The 10,220-nt window shown below is 43.4% G+C and overlaps 1 pseudogene; it reads left to right on the plus strand.

The window, feature by feature from the left end:
• Positions 1 to 8,593: 8,593 nt before the first annotated feature.
• On the plus strand, positions 8,594 to 9,061 carry LOC102775494 (annotated as a pseudogene).
• The last annotated feature ends 1,159 nt before the right edge of the window (positions 9,062 to 10,220 follow it).

The following is a 10,220-nucleotide window of genomic DNA, read 5'->3' on the forward strand; positions in this document are numbered from 1 at the left end:
CTTGGGACTTCTCTTAGAAGTTCTTGTGCTCTCTGACCCAGCTGCAGTTTGTTAGGTAATTTTCATATTGAAAAAGGCCAGGCCTTTCATATGCAAAAGTCCCTGCGCACAGCTTGGGTGGCGGGGGGGTGAGGGGGTCTCAGGGGATAAATAAGGCGGAGCAAGGAGCTATGGCTGCTCCTCAGTCCTACCCTAAGAGGCCCCGCATCTCAGTGTCCCAGTAATCGCTGCAAGCACCCCTGAGAGAAGGCCGCCCTTGAGTTCTACCCGATGCCAGACAGTCCAGTTTCTCCCCGTATGAGTCTGGGTCCTCAGAGACTCGCCCAGACCTGGAGTTCAGAGCAGTTGGGAGCTTGAGACTCCCTCCCGATTGAAAAAGACAACCACGTCCTCATTTGCCAGCCCTTTCCGCGTGTGCCTGCGTACCTCTGCCCTTTACTTCCGCACCTCCTCTGAGTCTCACATATGAGTGAGGTCACTGGTTGATTTTGCTTAGCATAATGCTCTACAGTTCCATCCATGCTGTTGCAAATGGTAAAAGTTCCTTCTTTTTTATAGTAGCACTAGAGGCCTGATGCATGAAATTTGTGCAAGAGTAGTCCCTCCTTCCCCTGGCTGCTGACACTGGCTTCCCTCAGGTACCCGAGACCAGGGCTTCCCTCCTCTGGCCACCAGTAGGCACCTGGGATCCGGGCTGGCTTTCCTCCAGCCCCAGCTTCATCAGGAATGACGTCTGGTCCGATCAGCATATTACCCTTTTATTATTATAGATATGTGCCACTTCTTCTTACCCAATCATCTGTTGAAGCACACTTTGCTTGTTTCCATCTTGGCCAACCTGAATAATGCTGCAATAAACATAGGAGTACATATGTCTTTGCAAATAAATGTTTTCAAATTTTCCAGGTAGATATCCAGAGGAGGAATTGCTGGGTCGTGTGGAGAGAGTTAGAAACATCGATGAGAGAGAAACATCGATCAGCTGCCTCCTGCACACTCCCCACTGGGGATGTGCCTGCAACCCAGGTACATGCCCTTAACCGGAATCGAACCTGGGATCCTTCAGTCCGCAGGCCGACGCTCTATCCAGTGAGCCAAACCGGTTTCGGCTGTGCAGAATAGTCTTATCAACAAACTGGGCTCCTTCTCACCCTCATCATTTTCCTTTTCTGAGATGTTTTTCCTCTCCTTGCTATTATTTCCATCCTACAGTTGTACAAGTGAACTTCCAACAAACAGATATCATGCTTTAAATGCAGTGGTGATATCTAAAATATGAGCTGATCAGTACGGACACTGAATCATCAGGGAGGCTCTAGCCAAGAGTGCTGGATGGGTGTCCTAGGGAATCCTTCCTGGGCCAGTCATTAATCCTACAGTAACTGGATCCTGGGAAGGTGGTGGTGGGGTGTGTGTGTGGGAGGGGCTGGGGGGAGAAGGGTGTTGGTGAGTGTTGGGAATTCCTGGTGGAGGAGCAGGTATGGCCAGGGCAGTGGAGGCACTGCAGTCGGTATAGGGCAAGACTGCAACCAATTGGCACAAAAGTATGTCATTATTTAATATGGAGTATGAACGCCCAGGGCATACTGGTGAACACCAGCGTCAGGCTTTGCTGATGCAGCTCCAGGCTCAACTTAAGCTCCTTGTCCAACAACCTCAGAAGCAGTGATCCTTACCCACTCTCAATTATTGTAGCACGTTGTCCATACCACGTACTAGGCACATTTATAGCCTTGCATTGCTAATTTTTTTTGAATACTATTGTGGAATTCATCCCAAGAAAATGGGAATCTTTTCCAAATCAAGAGTTGTACTGTTTCTTTGTCTCTCCCTAAATGTCAAATGTAGTACCATTCTTAGGCAGTCACTTATCCTATATTTATTCATGAATAAATGAATGAAAATTTATTGATTGAATAATTGGGAACTATATACATCATAATATAGTCATTTCAAATCATTGAGAGAGTGAGGGAGTAGCAGACATCTTTGAAGCTCTGTTAAGAGTGAGGTATACTCTTCCCAGAAATATCCACAGCTACATAAAATTGGGCATAAATTTCAGGTATCTCACTTTTCTCCTAAGCCATTTATAGATTTCTAAAGAATTAACTTTAAAGTCTTTGCATCTTACAGGTACATTTACTAATGACAGGAAGGAAACAGCACTTACGCAGTGAGAGTCCATGTTGCTTAAATTTACAGCCAGACTGACATTTCATCTGATGTGCGCTCCAAGTTAAAGCTGGCTAATGATGACTATGAGCAGGCCTACAACTTAAAGCTTTCAAAGCTTTCCTTTTTTATCAGCACTCTTGATTTTATAAATAATGAAGCTCATCAACCCTATTCTTACCCAAATCTCCAGATAAGCTTGAGTGTAGTAGGACTTCTTGGGGGATCCAAACTTTTTGTTTTTAATTATTTTTTTAGAGAGAGAGAAGAGGAAAAAGAAAGAAAAAAACACTGATATGAGAGAGCAACACTGACTGATTGCCTCCTGCATGCACCCTGACAGGGGATGGAGCCCACAACCTAGATATGTGCCCTGACTGAGAATGGAACCCGTGACCCTTCAATGTGTGGGGACAAAGCTCCAACCAAATGAGCCATACAGGCCAGGGCATCATGAGGGATCCAAACTTTTATTTTTTATTCTTTATCTTTTTAAATATATTTTTATTGATTTCAGAGAGGAAGGGAGAAGGAGAGAGAGGTGGAAACATCAATGCTGAGAATCATTGATAGGCTGCCTCCCACAGGTCCCTCACTAGGGATCCCATTTGCAACCAGGGCATGTGCCCTTGACTGGATTTGAACCTGGGACCCTTCAGTCCACAGGCTGATGTTCTATCCACTGAGCAAAACCAGCTAGGACAAATTTTTTATTGTTTAAAGTATTACATATGTCTCCTTTTCCCCCCATTGACCTCTCCCTGGCCACTGCTATCCCCCAGCACATGCCCTTACCCCCTGGTGTCTGTGTCCTTTGATGATGCTTAGATACATGCATACAATTCCTTTGGTTGATCTCTTACCCCCCTCTCACCCTCCCCTGCCTTCCCTCTTCCAAACATTTTTATTAAGGCCTTGTAGCATCTCTATGAAGGATGAACAGTTTACACCTCATCAAAGTCCCAAAGTGAACTACTACAGATGAATGTTGATGTTACCTAGGTATTCCAGTGAGACAGTTACTTTAGGACCCATATGCTTGAGGTAGTGGTCCAGTCTCCTCCCAGGCTGTTGTACTGCTGACTGAGGGTTTCACTTAAAGTGCACTCACTACTGGTTATATCATAGACGTCAAATAACAAATGCCAGTAACAGTCTGAAGTGGGAGCATCATTCACTGGTTGAGCTATTAGTGCCACAGGCCTAAATGTGAAGAGTGTGATTCATGTCTAACTGGGAGGGGTGGCATATAAAAATGCAAGATCAACTTTGTCTCAGACAGGACTTTGTTCATCAGGGAGAGCAACCTTCCTACGTAAACCAAAGTGCAGACATGAGGTATGAAATAGTGAGATCATCTTCACTAAGGCTCTGTGTGGAAGTGACTCCCACTGAGTTACGCGCCATGACTCAAAGAGATGGGACTTCCATCAACTCCCTGAGGCAGTTAACTAGGCTCCTTGTAATAAACTTCTTTCTGGAAGAAAGAAGAGAATTTGATTACAAGGGAAGTTCCATGCAATGTTGGAGACATAAAGTTGAGGGGGGAAAAATGGCACTATCTCATATTTCATACTAATTTGCTTCACTTCTTGGAAAAGTAAATATCTTATGTACTATTAATTTTTGGATTGATTTCTATTGTCTGAAACTTCTTGGAGCACACTATTACGACAAAGACATTAGAAATGGACATGTAGAGAATCCCAGAAGAGAATAATAAGGAAAAAGAGTTCAATAAAGCCCTAACCGGTTTGGCTCAGTGGATAGAGCCAAGGGTCCCAGGTTCGATTCCGGTCAAGGCCATGTACTTGGTTGTGAGCACATCCCCAGTAGTGGGTGTGCAGGAGGCAGCTGATTGATGTTTCTCTCTCATTGATGTTTCTAACTCTCCCTCTCCCTTTCTCTCTGTAAAAAATCAATAAAATACATTTTTAAAAAAGAGTTCAATAAATACTAACTTAAATTAGAGCTAAACTATGCTTCTCAGGCCTGAGACCAAAATAACGTTCCTGGGAGACACAAAGAAGTCAGTTTTCCAAGAAATCTTTGGAGAAGTTACATCTGGACCGTGTAGAAGAGAGGGTGTGCCATTGAGGTGTCTGTGACTCAGCGGCAGCTTTATTTTCATCTGCTTTGACAACTGTGATAACAAATGAAAGTTATCTCATGCAAGAAAAAAATTCATTCTCTATGTCGTTCTATATAGTGTGGGGTCCTGCCCCCGTGTGGCTAGCTCCTTACTGAAAACACCATGACGATAATGTGAGGTTCAGGGGAGCTCACATGGCGCAGGGAATGAGCATTGGGAGCTATGTCCCTGGTCTCTTCTGCAGCTAATTTACAGTGTGGTCTCAAAACCAAGCCAACCAGAAGTAGGGAGTTGGGTGAGGAGGTTTGGATGGTGAGGAGGTTGGGGAAGCAAAGAATTCCTGGCTCTCTTCTGCTGTTTCTTGATTTACGACAACCCCTGTGTATGAATGAAAAGCAATGTATTTTGGTTACTGGGCACAGGACATAAGTACTATCAAGCCCAAGGTTTCTGCAATTATGCCCACTGTCTCCACCAAACGAACATATGGCCATTGTGGGAAGAGTGGTTACAATAGCAATGAAAGTGGTGCATTTTACACAGGAGTAGCCTTTGAATATAGGGGTGGGCAAAAGTAGAATTATGGGCTCCAGGTATATCATTCAAAAAAATTGTAGTGAGATGAGTGAATAAACAAGATGCAGAACTTAGAAAGCAGAAATAAATTCTGGCATAAGCTACAATGTGGATAAGTCCTATTTGCATGTGAACCTTTGTATGACATTGTAAAATGGCGTAGACAAACCTAGTCACTATCTTTACGAAGACATTATTTTCAGATTGATTGGAAAAGAGAAGACAGATTTGTGTGTCTGGCAGTGAACTCTCTCTTATTATTTGGGAAGTGGGCCCAAATTATTTTATATGGGAATTCAAGAAAGAGGAGGCTCAGAAAGTTGAGAGAAGTTATTCATTCAATGTCAAAGTAAAGAAAAGAGGAAGAGGAAAAGAGAGAAGAGGAAGGAGAAAAGAGGAAGAAAAGATTCCTGAGCTTGGCAAGCTTCTTTGACGAAACACTGCTCCCTTAAGCTTCCCCTGACACGCTTACATACCCACAACTTGGGACCCAAGATAGAAAAACAAGGTTGAAACCAAACTTTCCATTCTACTTTCCCCAAACCCCCTTCTATTAGTCACTTTGGTGTTGCAAAATTCAGAGTTCATCTAGTCCAACTGTCAACCAGATGCTTGAATCCTCTCCACACAGTTATTCCTTAGCTGGGCTGACAGCTTACTTAGTTAATCTTTCAATCATTTTTTCCTGTTGGGCCCATAGAATTTTACATAAAAACAACTCTCAGAGAAAAGAGAAAAATAAAAATAAAGAAGCACATTCTAATCTAAATCTTACGTTCTTGATTATTAATTACTAGAGGCCTGGTGCACAAATTCGTGCACGGGTGGAGGCCCTCGGCCTGGCTGTCTCACCCAGTCCTGATCAGGGTTAATTGGGGCCAGCCAGAGGGAGGGACCACGGAGGTTGGCTGGCCATGGGAGGTTGGCTGTGGGAGCACACTGACCACCAGGGGACATCTCCTGCATTGAGCATCTGCCTCCTAGTGGTCAGTGCACATAATAGTGACCAGTCATTCAGTTGTTTGGTCCCTTAGGCTTTTATATAGAGAGATATTTTAAAACAGTTTTAAATTCAGTTGGGTCCGGCCAGTGTTGTTCAGTGGTCAAACATGACCCATGAACAAAGAGGTCACTGGGTTTGATTCCCAGGCAGGGCACATGCCCAGGTTTCAGGCTCAATCCCTAGTAGGGAGCATGCAGGAGGCAGCCAATTGATGTTTCTCTCTCAGTGATGTTTCTATCGCTCCCTCTCCCTTCCTCTCTCTCTCTAAAAATCAATGAAAACATATTAAGTAAATAAATGAATAAATCCAATTGCGAAGTATTTTGTCCCCTCCCAAATATACAGGGTGGGGCAAAAGTAAGATTATATTTGTTTTTATAGAAAACTAGGAGCCCAGCGCATGATTCAAAATCCACCCTCCAGTCCGGCCCTGCCTCCCTCTCCAGCCCTTGAAGCAGCCACAGCCGCTGCTGATCAGGCCCTCCCCCAGTGCAGGCACACAGAGGCCCCTGCTGCCCCGCCCCCAACACTGCACACGAAACCTCCTCCTGTCCGGTCAACCCGTTACAGTGTCCTGGTTAATTAGCATATTTCTCTATTAGATAGATAGATAGATAGATAGATAGATAGATAGATAGATAGATGATACAAAAATTAATAAATAACAATAAAAGAATTAACTGTTTCTGGTACTCCCAACTATAAACCTACTTTTGCCCCAACCTGTATTTGTGTGAATGTGTATATACTTACTTGTAGGGGAGAAGCAAACTTTCCTCTACCTTCAAGGTTTTTCTGGCTGCTCTGATAATCAAACAGACATGAGACAGATTAGCAAGAGAAAATAACCAAATGTAATATATACATGTGTATGGGAACCTACGTGCCATGAGAGAGTCAGAGACTCCACATGCAGGAGAGGTTTAAGGATACAAAGGGGGATTGAGGTATATAAGGCCTCCTGGTCTGGGGATGAGATAAGGTGCCTTGGGGGGCTTCAACGGGTAAATTCAGGATGATAAGAGCACAGGCTTAGTAAACAAGTGTGCTCTGCCCTGTAGATAGATTAGAGGAGGTGATTTCTCCTAATAGCTTATTATGGTCAAGGCCCCTAATTCAAATTCTGCTAGGTAGTTGCAGGGGACGGGGGTAGGGAACAGAAGTTTCTCTTGAGTCTGAGGCTAAAGCTGCCTTTGCTGAAAGTAATTTGCATTCCACTGAGGCACATCTTGGGGTGACTCCTGTTACCTGAAAGGGGACTTGGCCTTGAGAGGGTCCAGTGGTGTGTAGGTTCTTGACTTCCTGCAGGAAAAATTTCACAACATGAGTCCAGGTGAATTTTAGAAGACATTTGTTAAAGCTGAGGGCAGTGAAACAGGAAGGGCTTAGGATAACAGGAGAGGGACTAGGTGGGGAAGTGAGCCTAGGGGGGCCTGCTTTGGCTCACTCAGAAGGCAGAGGAAAGGGGTCTTGGGGACAGGTTCGGAGGGTTTGCCTGGGACAAGCACCTGCTGCCTATTGATGCCCTGGTAGCAAGCCTTAGAGTTAGGAAAATGCATGGCTATGGGGGAAGAAGGAAAGGGAGAGAGGAAGAGGGGGGAAGGGGTAGGGGAAGAGGAAGAGCTAAGGGGGGCTGCTCTAAGGAAGAGCCTGAGCTGGGACCTTTATTTTAGAAGTTTTGTGTTGTTTTTAAGTATGTTTTTTTGATTGATTTTTAGAGAGAGAAGAAGGGGGAGGGATAGCGAGATAGAAACATCAATAAGCTGCTTCTTGCATGCCCCCTACTGGAGATTGTGCCCACAACATGTGCATGTGCCCTGACAGGAAATTGAACCAGTGACCTCTTGGTTCATGGGTTAACGCTCAACCACCAAACAACACTGGCTGGGCTGTGTTTGAGGGTTTTAAAGGCTGGGCATTTAGGGGATATCTTAGGGGAGGACCCCAATAGAATATTGATCAGCTTTATGCTGATGTGCCAAAATGAGGTTTATTCTCTTAACTTGTCTGTCCTTGGGTGTGGCTGGCAAATGGCACTAATTGGATTTCTGTTATGTCCCCCAGAGTAGGGTGATTTAAGCTATTCACTCTCTGGTTGGGGAGGAGGTGTCAAAACCATTTACTCTTAAGTGTCCTTGGTTTAGGGAAGATAGGATTTACTAGTGGCTGCACACTGCTATTAGTAACTGTCTATTTCCCTATTCCATTTATCCTGGTTTACTGGCCTGTTTCACTTATATAATTTCCTTTTAACATTTCTCTTTACAAACCTTTCTATAACTTTCACAAAACTTTTTACCCATTCAGAAATAACCAGCTTTAGAACAACTCACTTTTCCCCCTTCAAAACGTGTCTCCATTCGTCATATCTTTTGTTAGCAAAACCACACAATTTCTTTCAAATTACAATTCTTACTTTTTAGAAACTTTGATTTTATTGTTTTATTTTCTGTTTTCAATTTAATAAAATTTATTACAGCAGGTTGAGCAAAGCATATGTAGTTATCTCTGTTTCTTCATTCCTTTTTTAAAAATCTTTATTGTTGAAAGTATTACAGACACCCCCCCTTTTCTTCCCCATGGACCCCTTCTAGCCTGCATCCACTCTCCCTTTCCCCTGCCCCAGGCCTTCACCACATTATATTCTGTGTCGATGGATTATGCATATATGCATACAAGTTCTTTGGGAACCTTGATTTTTTTAATGACAACTAAAAAGTAAGTAAGTAGCCTTTCCGGCATCCAAGATGTCGAAGAGAGGATGTGGTTGGTCCTTCAGGGAGAAATTCCGTATTTCCCTGGGTCTTCCAGTAGAAGCTGTGATCAACTGTGCCGACAACACAGGAGCCAAAAATCTGTATACTATCTCTGTGAGAGGAACAGGGGACGACTGAACAGACTTCCTGCTGCCGTGTGGGTGACATGGTGATGGCCACAGTCAAAAAAGGCAAACCAGAACTCAGAAAGGGGTACATCCAGCAGTGGTAATGCGACAACGAAAGTCATGCCAGAGAAAAGATGGCGTGTTTCTTTATTTTGAAGATAATGCGGGGGTCACAGTAAACAATAAAGGGGAAATGAAAGGTTCCGCCATCACAGGACCAGTAGTAAAGGAGAGGGCAGATTTGTGGTCCAGGACAGCACCCAATGCTGGCAGCATTGCATGATTCTCTGGTGCATTTATAGAGGAAAAACCCATTAAAAATTGGTGACATGAGAAAAAAAAATTAATTAATTAAAATAAAAATTAAGTAATTAGCCCTGGCCAGCTTGGCTCAGTGGATAGAACATCGGCCTGCAGACTGAAAGGTCCTAGATTCGATTCCGGTCTGGGGCACATGCCCGGTTGCAGCTCAATCCTCAGTGCGGGGCGTGCAGGAGGCAGGCCCCTCCAAGGGAAGGCAAAGTCCCTGTTAAGTTATCCTTGAGGGTCTCATAGAAGTTGGTTTCAGGGAGTTTAGGGAGTATACAGAAAAAGTGTTTTAAAAGACAGGACCCACAAGGGTTCAAAGATTCCTAATGACCTATGTTAGCTGGGCCAGCCAGAGGCAGCACCGCAGGCCCTGAGGGCAAATCCAGTCGGTCTTCTCTAGGCAGAGTAGAAACTGCCTGGTGTCCCTTATTTTCAAAGCAGAATGAGCTTAGGCTCTCATTTACCAGGCAAAAGGTTAGGGTTAGACCTTCAGAAAGCATTTCCAATTGGAAAGCCAAAGTTAAAAATCAGCCATCTTTCCCCCCTCCCGCCTCCCCTGTTCTTAGTTATCTTGATCCTGATCTAGAGCCTAGGGTCTCTCCTTGAGGATTTAAAAACAAATAAACAAACAAACAAAAACACCTTAAAGAAAACCAGCCTTTTACCTTAAAACAAAGAGGTCCGGAATTCCAAGAAAATAACCCAAGTCAACCAGATGCAAAGCAAGGAGGCGGTGGGACATAATGGGTCCCTAGCATTGGTTCAGGTCTGCAAGGTAGTCCTGGGTGGGCTTCTCTTAATAATAATAATAATAAAATTTTAAAATAAATAAATAAAGTAACCTTTATTTAAAGGCTGGTCTGAAATTTTTTTTAAAAAAGTAAGTAATTAGCATCCTTTAGATTGGCAAGTGCATTTCAAACTTCTAGAAATACACTCATACTTTTAAAAGATATACTTCTAATAAAGTGTAAGACATTTATTAACAGCTTCAAGTGTATTTTCTATTAAAAAAATAATCGGTTAACTTCAGACTTGTCTAGCAATCAGTGTTTAACAGTTGAAGTAAGTTAATTGATCTGCTTAGATAGCAAAGATATTTTTCCTTTCAATAAGGATTACTTCCCAGAAACTTGCATCTTAAAAGATGGCCCAGATCAGAGTTCTTTAAAACCAGCTAT

This window comes from Myotis davidii, unplaced genomic scaffold (genome assembly GCF_000327345.1).
Source record: "Myotis davidii unplaced genomic scaffold, ASM32734v1 scaffold753, whole genome shotgun sequence".
In the NCBI taxonomy this organism is placed as follows: domain Eukaryota; kingdom Metazoa; phylum Chordata; class Mammalia; order Chiroptera; family Vespertilionidae; genus Myotis; species Myotis davidii.